The 13,339-nt window shown below is 35.0% G+C and overlaps 1 long non-coding RNA gene across 1 annotated transcript; it reads right to left on the minus strand.

Annotated features, from left to right (window-relative positions):
- Positions 1 to 11,462: 11,462 nt before the first annotated feature.
- On the minus strand, positions 11,463 to 12,478 carry LOC144355100 (uncharacterized). Its single transcript, XR_014931528.1, has 3 exons — positions 12,400 to 12,478; positions 12,121 to 12,227; positions 11,463 to 11,670 (listed from the first exon to the last, which is right to left on the minus strand). It is a non-coding gene; the product is annotated as an uncharacterized LOC144355100 (long non-coding RNA).
- Between the last annotated feature and the right edge of the window lie 861 nt (positions 12,479 to 13,339).

Consider the following 13,339-nt stretch of genomic DNA (forward strand, 5'->3'; position numbering starts at 1 on the left):
ACCTGATACATGTATCACTTGTTTGTAGAGCTGGTTGATGCATAAAAACATTAGTATTAACCAGTTTTACAAATGACTGACCATTTGCAGTTATACACATGAATGCTTTTAAAAATCAACAGAAATGTTACCCTTTTAAGTAACATTAGTTCTAAATAAACTTTATGAGTTATTGTCATTACACTAGTAGTAATTGTTATCCTGTATGCAATTCTTGTACCATATCAGTGATATTTTTCCACTAATTGTCAATACTGTAAAAGGTATACACCATAGCCTAAAGCGTTGTATCGAATATGTGTTGTACTTATTATATGGATTAGTTTGCAGTTGTGGCATCATAGTAAGAAAGCTTACAAAGATCTGAAAGAAAGTGGAGTGATTAAATTACCATCAAAGAGAACACTACAGAGACGAAAAAATAAAATTAACCAAGAACCTGGCTTGAACAAAAATGTTCTGGATTGGATGGTCAGGGAAGGAAAGGCAGAGGGTATATCTGACAGAGGCCATCATGGTTTTATTGTTTTTGATGGAATGAAAATTCAGGTAATTTTATACTTACAACAATTAACACTTGCTGGATCTGCTTTATGTGCATGTCAATCAATATAAGCCTATATTTAACAATTAAGTTTATCTGGGAAGAAAATCAAATAAAACAACCTACAAGTCAACAGCGGAGCTGAAAAGTAAATATACATCACAAAATGAATATATGAAGTATCAAATATCAAAGCATTTAAGCTGTGAATTTTCAAAACAAAAAATGTAATTGTTGACGGACAGGCTATGACGACAATCACAACAGCTCTGCTCCGTCATCTACAATGACAGCGAAGCTAAACAATTTAAGGTATCAAATAGTTTTACAGAATATTATGTAGTTTATTAAATAGGATTGTCATTTAAGATACATTTGAAAGAGCTCAAAATGTCTACACATATTTAAACACAAACGCTATAATTTACATGAGAGGGATTTGAACATAATTTATAACAATGCAATATTATATTTTGTCTATTAAGGGTGAAGTACAATTGAGAAAAGTAGGTGGTGCTTTTGAAATTGCTGGCTTAGTTGATCTTGGAGACTTTCATACAAATGTAATTAATGGCTTTGACTACTGGTAGGTGGCAATAACATACATAGACATCTGTGTTTGGAAGCATTTGCATTTGAGGATGGTAAATAAATAATGCCAGACACATGTTGTGCATGCATGTAAAATCACTCTTTAATGGTATGTCAAATTTGTTTACTCAGTACATACAAAACAATAAATCAGAAAAAAATTATAAAATTGTGTGATCTGAAACAGTTTTTTCAACAAACAAACTAACTTGTGTCTTTTTCAATCCATATTCATTTTCCATTTGCTTATTGGCTAACAGCAGAAATTGATCAGACAACACTGTACAACATTTACTGGAAAGCAGGTTTTGCCCTTACGATTCACAATTATAATGTTCATATATGTGTGTGTGTGATGGGACCCAGATTATTCATTTTGGATTTTGAGGAAGTAGCAATCAATGAACATTTTACGATTAGAAATCTTGTTACATGGAAACCACACATCTTTATCATTGATCCATCAGTAAGTATATCCATAGAACAATTTATAATTCATACTTACAATTAATGGTTCTTAAGAAAACATACTGTACATAAACATTCATATGTATAACATCGATACAAACATCAGCATACATGTGTCTAATAAAAAAGGGAAACAATATGACACCTTTGTGGTTTGTTACATTGATGGGAATAATGACCTATATATTTTAGCCAGTGCAAGTAGTACAGTCATAACTTCACATTTTACTTGCTTTCAGCACAACTTTAAAAAAAGTTCTGTCCAAGCGAAATCATCTCGACACTTTCAATTTAATGGACATCCAATTTTATGGGAACATTTAAAAAACGCTTATCAGCACAGCAGGACAGTGTGTTTACACTCTGTTCAAATTTACTTACCATCGGTTTTCAGATGAGCACTTCAATCTATTTTCGAGCAGCAGGATGCAAAACCATCTGGCATATGATGTCTTAAGAGATGAAATGTTGGAGCTTGTAGAGGTTATTATTTCCATTAAATTTTGAATTTACCATTATAGGTTACAAGAACATTTCATTTTTTTAAATCATTATTATAATGGTTTATAATGTATGTCGCATACGACTTATTTACCACTTCCGCGTCACTGAGAATGTTCTAGAACCTTACTGTGTCTGGGTGGAATATTCTAGATTTTTTTTTACAAACTGGTTGAATAGGTAACAGAACACTGTAGAATGCAATAGAAGGTAATATAACACTGTAGGAGGCAATAGAAGGTAATGGAACATTCTAGAAATTTGTAGTAAGTTCCAGACTCATTATGTATGCTGATGTAATGGTCTATTTATAGACAGTGGGGTATATATAGGGGAGTTGTTCAGCACTGAGATCGGATCGGAGATCTCGTTGAATTGTATTGGAGTTTAAGTATCTAGTTATTGGAGTAATGGAGTTTTACCGCGTTATTGTACTTGATGTTTGCAGAGTATAATAATACCAGTACCAGTTGAAACCTCATTTGTTGGCTCCGTGTTCGTATGTTATCATCGCCACCAGGGAAGTCTTTCTGTTACTGTTGCCATTTTTGTATTTGAACCATCACACCTGTACTATACCAATTACGGTATTATTACGTTGCGTGTGACAATGTAAAACAATATATCTGGGTTTTGATTTTGACTATGTTGGTTTATATATGAACATCTACAACTGCCTATTTCAACACAAACTACGCCTAACCGTTTCACCACCAGTTCCCTCTTCCTCTCATAAACTCACAAAATAGTCCTATTTATTGTCTACACTTTCCTTCAGAAAATTGGGTAAAAAAAGCCAAAATTTGTTGGTTCCAAAATTAGGTAAATTTCCAGAAATATTGAAGATGTGGGGCGAGAACATTAGCGGGTGGTGAAATGGTTAAAGTTGTATTATACAAGTGGTGCATTTGGTGTACATGACATAAATACATTAAAGGCTACAAACAAACAAATCGGATAACAACAAACTGACGACTTGATATTTGATAGTCTAAGCAGTTTCAATTTTTCTATAACAGAACTATCAAATGTACCTGCCTGAAAGCCAAAGAGATACTTTACAGAGCATAATTAAATTTCTAAAAACAACAACAATATTAGTAAAGAACTTTCATAACAAGGATGCAATATAGTAAATATATAATAAATAATGTATTTAATCAATATGCAAGTGTCATTTACTGGTTGCCATCATAAAACTGACTCACTATATGCAAGTGACACTCACTTGTTGACTTGCTATAATTTGTACAATATGTTTAGCTAAAGCTGTACTGTTTATGTTTTGAAAATAAATTCATTAACTATTTTTATGACAAAATGGTTATTTTTCAGTTCTTTAGATGATCCAAGAATAACTTAAAATTAAATCCACTCCAGATTTGTCTCTAAAAGAAACACGACGTCGATTTCTCTCAAACAAAACATGTTGATGTTAGTTCTATGGTGTTGGGATTAAAGAGCTACTGTAGCCATAAGTTATCCCTATTTCCTTGCAGTGGCATAATTTATGCTGCAATCAATCAAGACAAGGCACAGAATGTGTATGGGTGTGTAAGAGGAACAAATGGACCGAATGATATGCCACATGAACTTGAATATGGCAGGATATTTGTAAATGACTGGTTTGTGTACATGGTCAAATGTAGTACTATTTGAATAATTCAGTTACAATAAATGCAATTGATAGTCTGCGTTTTCTTGAATGTGGGCTTCTAATACAGTAAATAAGATAATCCAATTATTTTCAATCATTGCAATGATAAATCAAGATTCAGATTATGTTTTCAGCTAAGCCTATCGACACTAGATCATATAGCAATTGTTATGTCTCTCTGTATCTATTTCCATCCCCTCAAAAGAACCATTACTTATTGAATCCACCACAAATTATTCTATTAATTTGTGCACAAAAAATATTCCCATTTGTATCCATTAATTCGCATTTTTTTTTTAAAAAGTTATTTTTATTTACACTACATTGTTTTAATTTTCTCTGCATACTTTTTGAGCACACAAGAGACTGATGTTTATTGTGCATATCACATTTACTGGTATTTCACCATGGTCATGTTTTAATTGCTAATACATGCATATGTCAGAAAAATAAGAGTAGTATTTCAGCTTTGAGAGGCGATATGGATAGATCAAACATTTATGAATAATGTTTAATGCTGCATCATTGGGGTATTATTTATCATTAAATTCTCACTGCAAACTTCCTTGAAACTTACAATATTGAGCGTACTTGCTTCTTACAGACCAGACAATTAATACGTTTATAAAGATGCGTGGCTACAGAACAAGACGAGGTAACTGTTACCAGCAACCCAATGGAACTCCATCTCTATAGACAAATAGTTGTTTTATTAAATCATAACAGGTAATGCAGATCATCATTCTTCTATTTTCTGTCTATCTTTACACTAACAATGCCACTTTCTGATTTTTACAGCTGAACATCCAAAGTCTAATGCCCTTCTGTAAAAAGGGTTTTATCTAAGCCCTTTGAATGATGATCAACCAGAATTGTCATTGTTCATCAGTAAATAAAACCCCTTTTATTTTTTTGTGGTGGTAGTGGTTGCAATTGTGGTGTTTTTTCAGTAGCCTCATAATGGCTGGAATGTAAAAGTAAGTTGTCATTTGAAATTGGTAAAAGAATTGGTTGCTGTATGGAATTTATGGAAAACTTTTTCATATTCTGGAATAAATTACTATTTAAATCACCTGTTGTTTTACATTGAAATTCATTAATTAGTGGTACATGTACACATAAATATATTGGAGGTGGAGGTGGTAATAGGTACATTGGTGCTACATATAGGTAAACTTGTGATGATAATAGATACATTAGTGTTACATATAGGTAAGCTTGTGATGATAATAGATTCATTTAAACTATACTTGGGTAAGCTGGAGGTAATAATAGGTACATTAATGCCACATATAGGTATGTTTAGGGTAATAATAGGTACATTAGTGCTACATATAGGTAAGCTGGAGTAATAATAGGTACATAAGTGCTACATGTAGGTAAGCTGGAGGTAATAATAGGTACATTAGTGTTACATATAGGTAAGTTGGATGTGATAATAGGTACATTAATGCTACATATAGGTAAGCTGGATGTAATAATAGGTACATTAGTGCTACATATAGGTAAGCTGGAGTAATAATAGGTACATTAATGCTACATATAGGTATGCTTAGGGTAATAATAGGTACATTAGTGCTACATATAGGTAAGCTGGATGTAATAATAGGTACATTAGTGTTACATATAAGTGAACTGGAGGTGATAATAGGTACATTAGAGCTACACTTGGGTAAGCTGGAGGTAATAATAGGTACATTAGAGCTACACTTGGGTAAGCTGGAGGTAATAATAGGTACATTGGTGTTACATATAGGTAAGTTGGATGTGATAATAGGTACATAAGTGCTACATATAGGTAAGCTGGATGTAATAATAGGTACATTAGTGCTACATATAGGTAAGCTGGAGTAATAATAGGTACATAAGTGCTACATGTAGGTAAGCTGGAGGTAATAATAGGTACATTAGTGCTACATATAGGTAAGCTGGAGGTAATAATAGGTACATTAGAGCTACACTTGGGTAAGCTGGAGGTAATAATAGGTACATTAGTGTTACATATAGGTAAGTTGGATGTGATAATAGGTACATTAATGCTACATATAGGTATGCTTAGGGTAATAATAGGTACATTAGTGCTACATATAGGTAAGCTGGATGTAATAATAGGTACATTAGAGCTACACTTGGGTAAGCTGGAGGTAATAATAGGTACATTAATGCTACATATAGGTATGCTTAGGGTAATAATAGGTACATTAGTGCTACATATAGGTAAGCTGGATGTAATAATAGGTACATTAGTGTTACATATAAGTGAACTGGAGATGATAATAGGTTCATTAGAGCTACACTTGGGTAAGCTGGAGGTGATGATAGGTTCATTTGAGCTACACTTGGGTAAACTGGAGGTAATAATAGGTACATTAGTGTTACATATAAGTGAACTGGAGGTGATAATAGGTACATTAGAGCTACACTTGGGTAAGCTGGATGTGATAATAGGTTCATTTGGACTACACTTGGGTAAGCTGGAGGTAATAATAGGTACATTAGTGTTACATACAGGTAAGCTGGAGCTGGCAATTGCTGGTACATTTATATTACCGGTAGTTTCGTGATGAGTACCAGATGAGTTAATAACATGCGTTGTGAGAGAAGTTGTATGATTTAGCAGTCCTGCAACACCTCTACTACTGAAATATCTCTATTAGTAGTATTTAATAAAGCAGGTCTTAATATTGTATTTATTTCTATTTAGTCTGGGTACCTCGTCTACATGGCAGTACGACAATATCAGCAACTGTAAATCAATTTTCAAGAATGATTTTAATTTACCTAAATTAGCCAAACATGTGGCTTTAAGTAAACAGTGTAACACTTCTGTTTTCACTGGAAAAAAATCATCTAAAATACTGTTCATTGTGCATAGTGTGCCACTACTTGCTTTTTGCTGAAACGGCTAATTCTTTTCTTAAAGCAATTGATTTTGACTTGTTTAATAATCCACCCAATGATTTTTTGAATTCTTTATCTCTCATATTGACATTCCGAGATACCAGTAATTTATAAAGATCTTAATATTATTGCTTATGGCTAGGGTGAAATAAAGGTGCATTAGTATCAGTATTTAGGGAGTTGCAGAGTTCTTTGATATCTAACTCACTGTTAAGTTCATTATCGTCCATAACTCCATCTGAAATGGCAGTTTGAAAGTCTTCAGTCGTGTGTGTGAAGGTCATGGTGATTATATTTCGACCAATACAGTCCCCACGACCTCCCGGTCACAGTTATTTATGACGGCCAATAGTACTGTGGGAAATGACAAGCAACACGCCAGTGAAACGCCAGTTAAACGTTCTGCACAGATAATGATACAGCATGGTTGATAAGCAACATTCGCCCACAGTGACAGTGTGACAGGCAGTCAGACTCGGAATTGTAGTCACAGAGCATAGGCATTAGCTCATTGAATACAATAAAAACAAAAATAATACGTACCTCGTAAACTTGAATAATAATAACCACTTTCAAACATACATAAGTTTGGAAATAAACACGGTTCCTGTTATGTGAAATTTAAAAACCGAGCGACAAACTAGGGTTACGCGAGGCCTGGTTCGTTCTAGACTAAGATTGTCACCGATAGATGGCAGTATTCGCATCGCGTCTTTGGTACGAGCTCTGTCCCAAAAAATCTTGATCACATGTTCTATTCGATGTATGCTGAGTTGTCATACCCCGTCTATTTATATTGAAACGCTATTTCCCACAGACCTTTGCGGGCTTACAAGAACGCCAGCGTAGTGCACTACTGATTCCAGGGTTTCCAACCTTATGACGTCTTCTACTATGTTTTTAGCTATGGACTGAATAAAATGCACATTTTTCATATATAGTTATTTAAAAATGAATTTATCATTCATGTTAAGTCACAGTCTTTCTTATATGCAATAAAATTCCCACTGTACCTGATCTTTTTTTTTTAATACATGAGCATTGCAGCTATTACGGATGCTCACTGTAAAAAACATACAGTCCTGTACACAAACACTTTATGAATCATATTTATGAACCGGGTTTATTAGGTTGAACCATTGCATGTGTGTTGGTTAGAGGAAGTGCTTTAAAATGAAACAGTTTGTAAGAAGGGTGCTTCAATTATGTACTTGTGTCGCGTACGACTTATTTACCACTTCCGTGTCACTGAGAATGTTCTAGAACCGTACTGTGTCTGGGTGGAATATTCTAGATTTTTTTAGAAACTGGTTGAATAGGTAATAGAACACTGTAGATGGCAATAGAAGGTAATGGAACATTCTAGAAATTTATAGTAAATTCCAGACTCATTATGTATGCTGATGTAATGGTCTATTTATAGACAGTGTGGGTATATATAGGGGAGTTGTTCAGCACTGAGATCGGATCGGAGATCTCGTTGAATTGTATTGGAGTTTAAGTATCTAATTATTGGAGTAGTGGAGTTTTACCGCGTTATTGTACTTGATGTTTGCAGAGTATAATAATACCAGCACCAGTTGAAACCTCATTTGTTGGCTCCGTGTTCGCATGTTATCATCGCCGCCAAGGAAGTCTTTCTGTTGCTGTTGCCATTTTGGTATTTGAACCATCACACATGTACCATACCAATTACGGTAATATTACGTTGCGTGTGACAACTTGTGTACATGTCATATACATAAACATTTATAAAACATGTATAGTCGGATATTTCAGTTCGAGACTATGATATGACAGACGTTTTCTGGCAACGGCCTGAAATTAGTCTTTCGAGTCATTTTAGTAAGCACGCGAATCGTGGGTGCCACCGTCTTGAGTGCCGCCCAACTCACGTGTGAACTAATAACTCGACTTCGGAAGTCCATAGTTCACATGCTTCGACGTTCTATGATTACGTCACTTCTATTTTTAGTAAATTTAAAAAAAAACTACTTGCGGCGCCCAGTCGCTCGCCAAGCACTGCCTTGAAATATCGGCGGCGCCATTTTGTTTGTTGTTTCACAAATTGTCCAAAGCGAAAGAACTCATTCATGATAAAATAACTCCAGAAAATTGATCTATGATAGGGCAGACGTTTTCTGGCAACGACCTGAAATTAGTGTTTCGAATCATTTTGATAAGCATGCAAATCGTGTGTGCCACCGTCTTGAGTGCCGCCCAACTCACGTGTGAACTAATAACAGGCATTGCCTGCAACATATTAGTGTTGTGTTTTGACTTGAAATATCGTTAGTGATTTTGCTTTCTGCTTCAAATTGAACAGATTTCGAGGAAAAAAAACTGTTTGAATGCTCAGATGTAATTTTAATCGCCACTATCGTTCACCAAATTTTGCCACCAGGTGCTCAATTTCCAGTTGTACTTATAGGCTGGGAAGACGATATCAGAGAATATACAATTAGTTTGTACACAGCCTTGTTCTTAGGATTTTATTGATAAGCTGCTAACAGATGAAGAGTTGCTATTTAATGAAGTTATCTAATTTAATAAAGTCGCAACATCATAAAACATTATGCGTTGAATCATTACGTCACCTTCAGTGGTAGTCTAGGTAGAACAATTGCATATATACCATAATGTTTACTTACGAGTCCCAGACAATAGTTTAATTTCCTTTCACTCCATTTTGTTAGTACTGCTCGCATAAAGCTGGTTACATTAATCCATAAATTTCTTTAAGTAGAAATAGAATATTGACTTTGAAAATAAAACGAATTAAAAGATGCGCAAAGTTATGACCATGATTCTGACAATACATGTATTAGTGACAATGGATCTCAGACAAACACGCATTGTTTGCGACAGGAAGCTTATCACTCGTTATACACAAATCGTTAACAAAAGAGTATACAGATGTTATCATTATAAACCGACACAAAGACAAACATTATGCTAATATACACGAAACGGCAGGTGTAGTTATTTGTGTTGGTTTTTAAAACACTTATTTGAGCAGCGTCTTTTTGACATTTCGAGCTTTTGAAATACTGGGATGATGTATCTCTAGACAAGAAATTGAATTTAGAAAACAATTACTAATTTTAACCGTGCCATTTTAGGTCAGGGTGCAATATATGTGTAAAAGGCCTAAACTATGGCTATGAGTGTTGATATGAATATGATAAAATATCTAGCACAGGTTGACATCTCTTCACAAATAACGATAGATGTGCTTTCTTATATTTTACCACCACTGTTTGCTTGATCAGATTGAGCTTCTGTATGGCTTCACTAATGTCGCCAACATTACTTGTAACGCTAATTTCAAATACTGAAGATCGTTTATTTTACAGAAGATAATCACGAGCTGAAACGTCCGCCCTGGTCGAAACTCCTGGTCGAAACGTTCGCGGGCGAAACCTCCGTGACCGAAACGCACGGCATTCAACTTAAATACCCAGGGGTCACCATATATTAAAACCTTACACCATGTGCGTTCTTGCTAAAACATAATAGACCCCGAGGGCTGGCAGCACATTGGCAAACATTATCTCCTACTGCGGACGCAGACATATTGAAGAAAAAAACGCCTCCTATTGTAGACATATATTGAGAACATTCCTACCCCATAATGCGAGCATTCTCTGCCGTTGTTTTTTTGCACACAAGTGGAGTGTAATCAACTCAAACAAGCTACTTATGGTTGTTGTGTATGTATCTCTTGTTGGTGTAATTCGTTGTTTTATGGGTCCGCCAATTCGGGGCCTAGAGCGGTGTTTGGAAGTGGTTGTTGCCAGAGTTTATTCCTGGGGGCCTATTGCAGACAACAGCATTTTAAAGGGGCCTATTTACCTCTCGCACGGGCCCGCTTTAGAAGGTGCAAAATACCGCCTTTTCCCGCTAAATTTGGAACGCACATGGGGTAGTAACGACATATAGAGTGTCCCTATTGGCTTAAATATAACTGCCCTGTTCGACGCCTTTGTTAAAACTTAGGTGAAAGGTGAAGATTTATTAGCCCACATAACACAAATTTGTTGCGTACGCTACCAAATCATAATAGTACGAATACAATTACATGGTTAATGTATATAACATTTATAGGCAGTAGACAACATGGCCTAGGTACCGAGGAACACGTAGACACTTCTTCACCAAAACTGATTATAATGATTATACACTAATCAGTTTAAAAATTGTGTATAAAAACAGATACTATAATTGCCAGTAATCTACTGCAAGTGTAATCGACATGTACTGTAAGTAAACAAGTAAACAATGAATTGTCTATTACCTAATTCAATATAAGTATGGTAGTTGATCAAGTTTTTTCACTGTTAATATCACTACTATATAGTGTTTTCTTGTAAAATGTAAACAGAGCGTTCTATATATTCTATCACTAATTGACATATGATACGCGCAATTTGTTTGTTTGGAAGTTAATATCACTGTAATACATGTAAGAAGCATTGTATGTTAGTATATCTATCACTATCTATTCAGAAGAAATCAACGATGTGTAGTGTGAGTGTGTGTGGAGTCGTATTACTTTTACAATACAAGAGCTACCAAATGCAAATTCAACCTGTGTACCAGTTCATCTCAGTCACACATTGGCAAGCGGGCCGGGTTTCCGACTTTTACACACGCGTGTTCATAACGTTTTGTACACGCAACTACGCATACTGTAAACATATGAAACACGAGTACCAACGACAATGAGACTCGACAGTGTACGGCTGAAAACAAAACGATTACATATAAGATTGATTAAATAAAGAAAAAGAAACTAAATTATATTTGTTAGCGTTTCTGCTATTATTTATTGTGTTTCTCCTCCATTACTAGTCCAGGGTGTGTATATTTGAAAAGCAATTCAGTACAATTAACGAATGGAATAAACAATTCAACGTTCGTAACTATCCGCTGTTGCCTCGCCGTTACCGCGTAAAGTGCAGTACACAAACAACTCATCTGGATCGACGATGACACCGAAAATATCCTACAAAAAGAAAGACGATAGTAACAATGTCAAAATAGAAAATGTCACTAATATCTCACATGTAATTATGAAATCTAATTTCAAGTTGTAGCATTTCTTTTATGAAATAATAATATATATATATGTATGTCTATGTTAATGCGCCACGAAGCTTTACTATTTAATTACAACAATGGTAGAGTAAATTAGATGTAACGGACATGCTAATTGTTATGTTTTTTCTTACGAAACAATATCAGATTCAAAAAATCATGGAAATGGAAACGGTGATAACACCTGACAAAACCTTTTGATCAAACACAAAGACCAATATCTGAACCTGACTGTATAGCCCACAATGGTGATGACATTTACTGAAACTCCTACAAAATGTGGACATATTTTTCGTGGGAAAATATCTGGTACTCGAAGGATTCAGGATGCAAATACAATATATATGCATGTACTTACACGACCAGGGGGGCCGCCAGAGACTCCAAACCCTTCGGTCACACTGCAGCATTGCAAAGTAACCAACATAATAGCTACAATGACGAGCACGGTTCTGGCTTTCATATCTGCAAATAATTTATAAATGACATGACTACAAAATATCGGATGCAGTATCAACGTGTTGTTTAGGCGAACAAGCACTATCGCAAAAAAGACGTTAGACGACTTGCTGCTGCTGTTGTTGTAGTTGTAGGATTACTGATTCAGTAAAAGAGCTTATATGATACGTGTACTTACTTGGTTGGTTAGTCAGTCAGGCAGTATGGCGAATGTAGTGATATGGAGGAGAGTGTTGGGATATTCAACACTTTATATATTATTTCTGATCTATTATGTTCAATTATGTCTGATAAGCCATGCCTGATAACAAACGAGTGTTGTTATGTGCATAGCTATGCTAGCTCAGATTGTTCTACAGTTAACTTGGGGGTGACAACTGAACTTTGGTATTTTGTGTTTATATTGAGGTTTGATCAGCAAATTTGAGTTATGGATATCGTATGGTGTGAAATTACGCAGTTTCTTTGTTGTAATAAAATATACATTGATTAGAACAATATGTATGTCTACCGTAGGTGTTAACCTTGCACGCGTCACGTTATTTTCATTGCAATTTATTTAAATACAACATACGTACCATCGGCACATCGAATACGTTTTGTTCTTTCTCAACTGTTAGACGAATAATTTATGACCACACACCAACCAATTAATTATTTGAAGTACCTTTAATTTTGTCAATAACAAGTTATTATTTCTGATTCGCCACATGAGCATTGGGTGCGATATCTGCAGTCATTTTTCAGAAACGTTTTGCTAACATGTAATTCAGTGACTAAAGCTAAAGTGTTTTCCATGTACTAGAATTATGTTAGTATCGTTGTTGTATCAGTCAGCTCTGGGACAGGGTAACCGAATTGCAGTTCCCCAGTGTCCGTTCAACACAATGATTGGACACAATATCAACCTGATTACATAGCGACGCATCCACGTACAGTGCACAAACACACTGAAATGTATCATTCCGTAAAGTACTACAAAAATGGCATATATTCAACAGTGTTGAACATTAAATAATGTACTATGTTTTAAGTACCCATTCACTTTATAATTAACAGTATAACAGAGATTGTATTTGTTAAAACATATATCCAGTATGCAATATGCTAATTAGCTG

The sequence above is a fragment of the Saccoglossus kowalevskii genome, chromosome 14 (genome assembly GCF_978046115.1).
Source record: "Saccoglossus kowalevskii chromosome 14, keSacKowa6.1, whole genome shotgun sequence".
NCBI classification, from domain to species: Eukaryota; Metazoa; Hemichordata; class Enteropneusta; family Harrimaniidae; genus Saccoglossus; species Saccoglossus kowalevskii.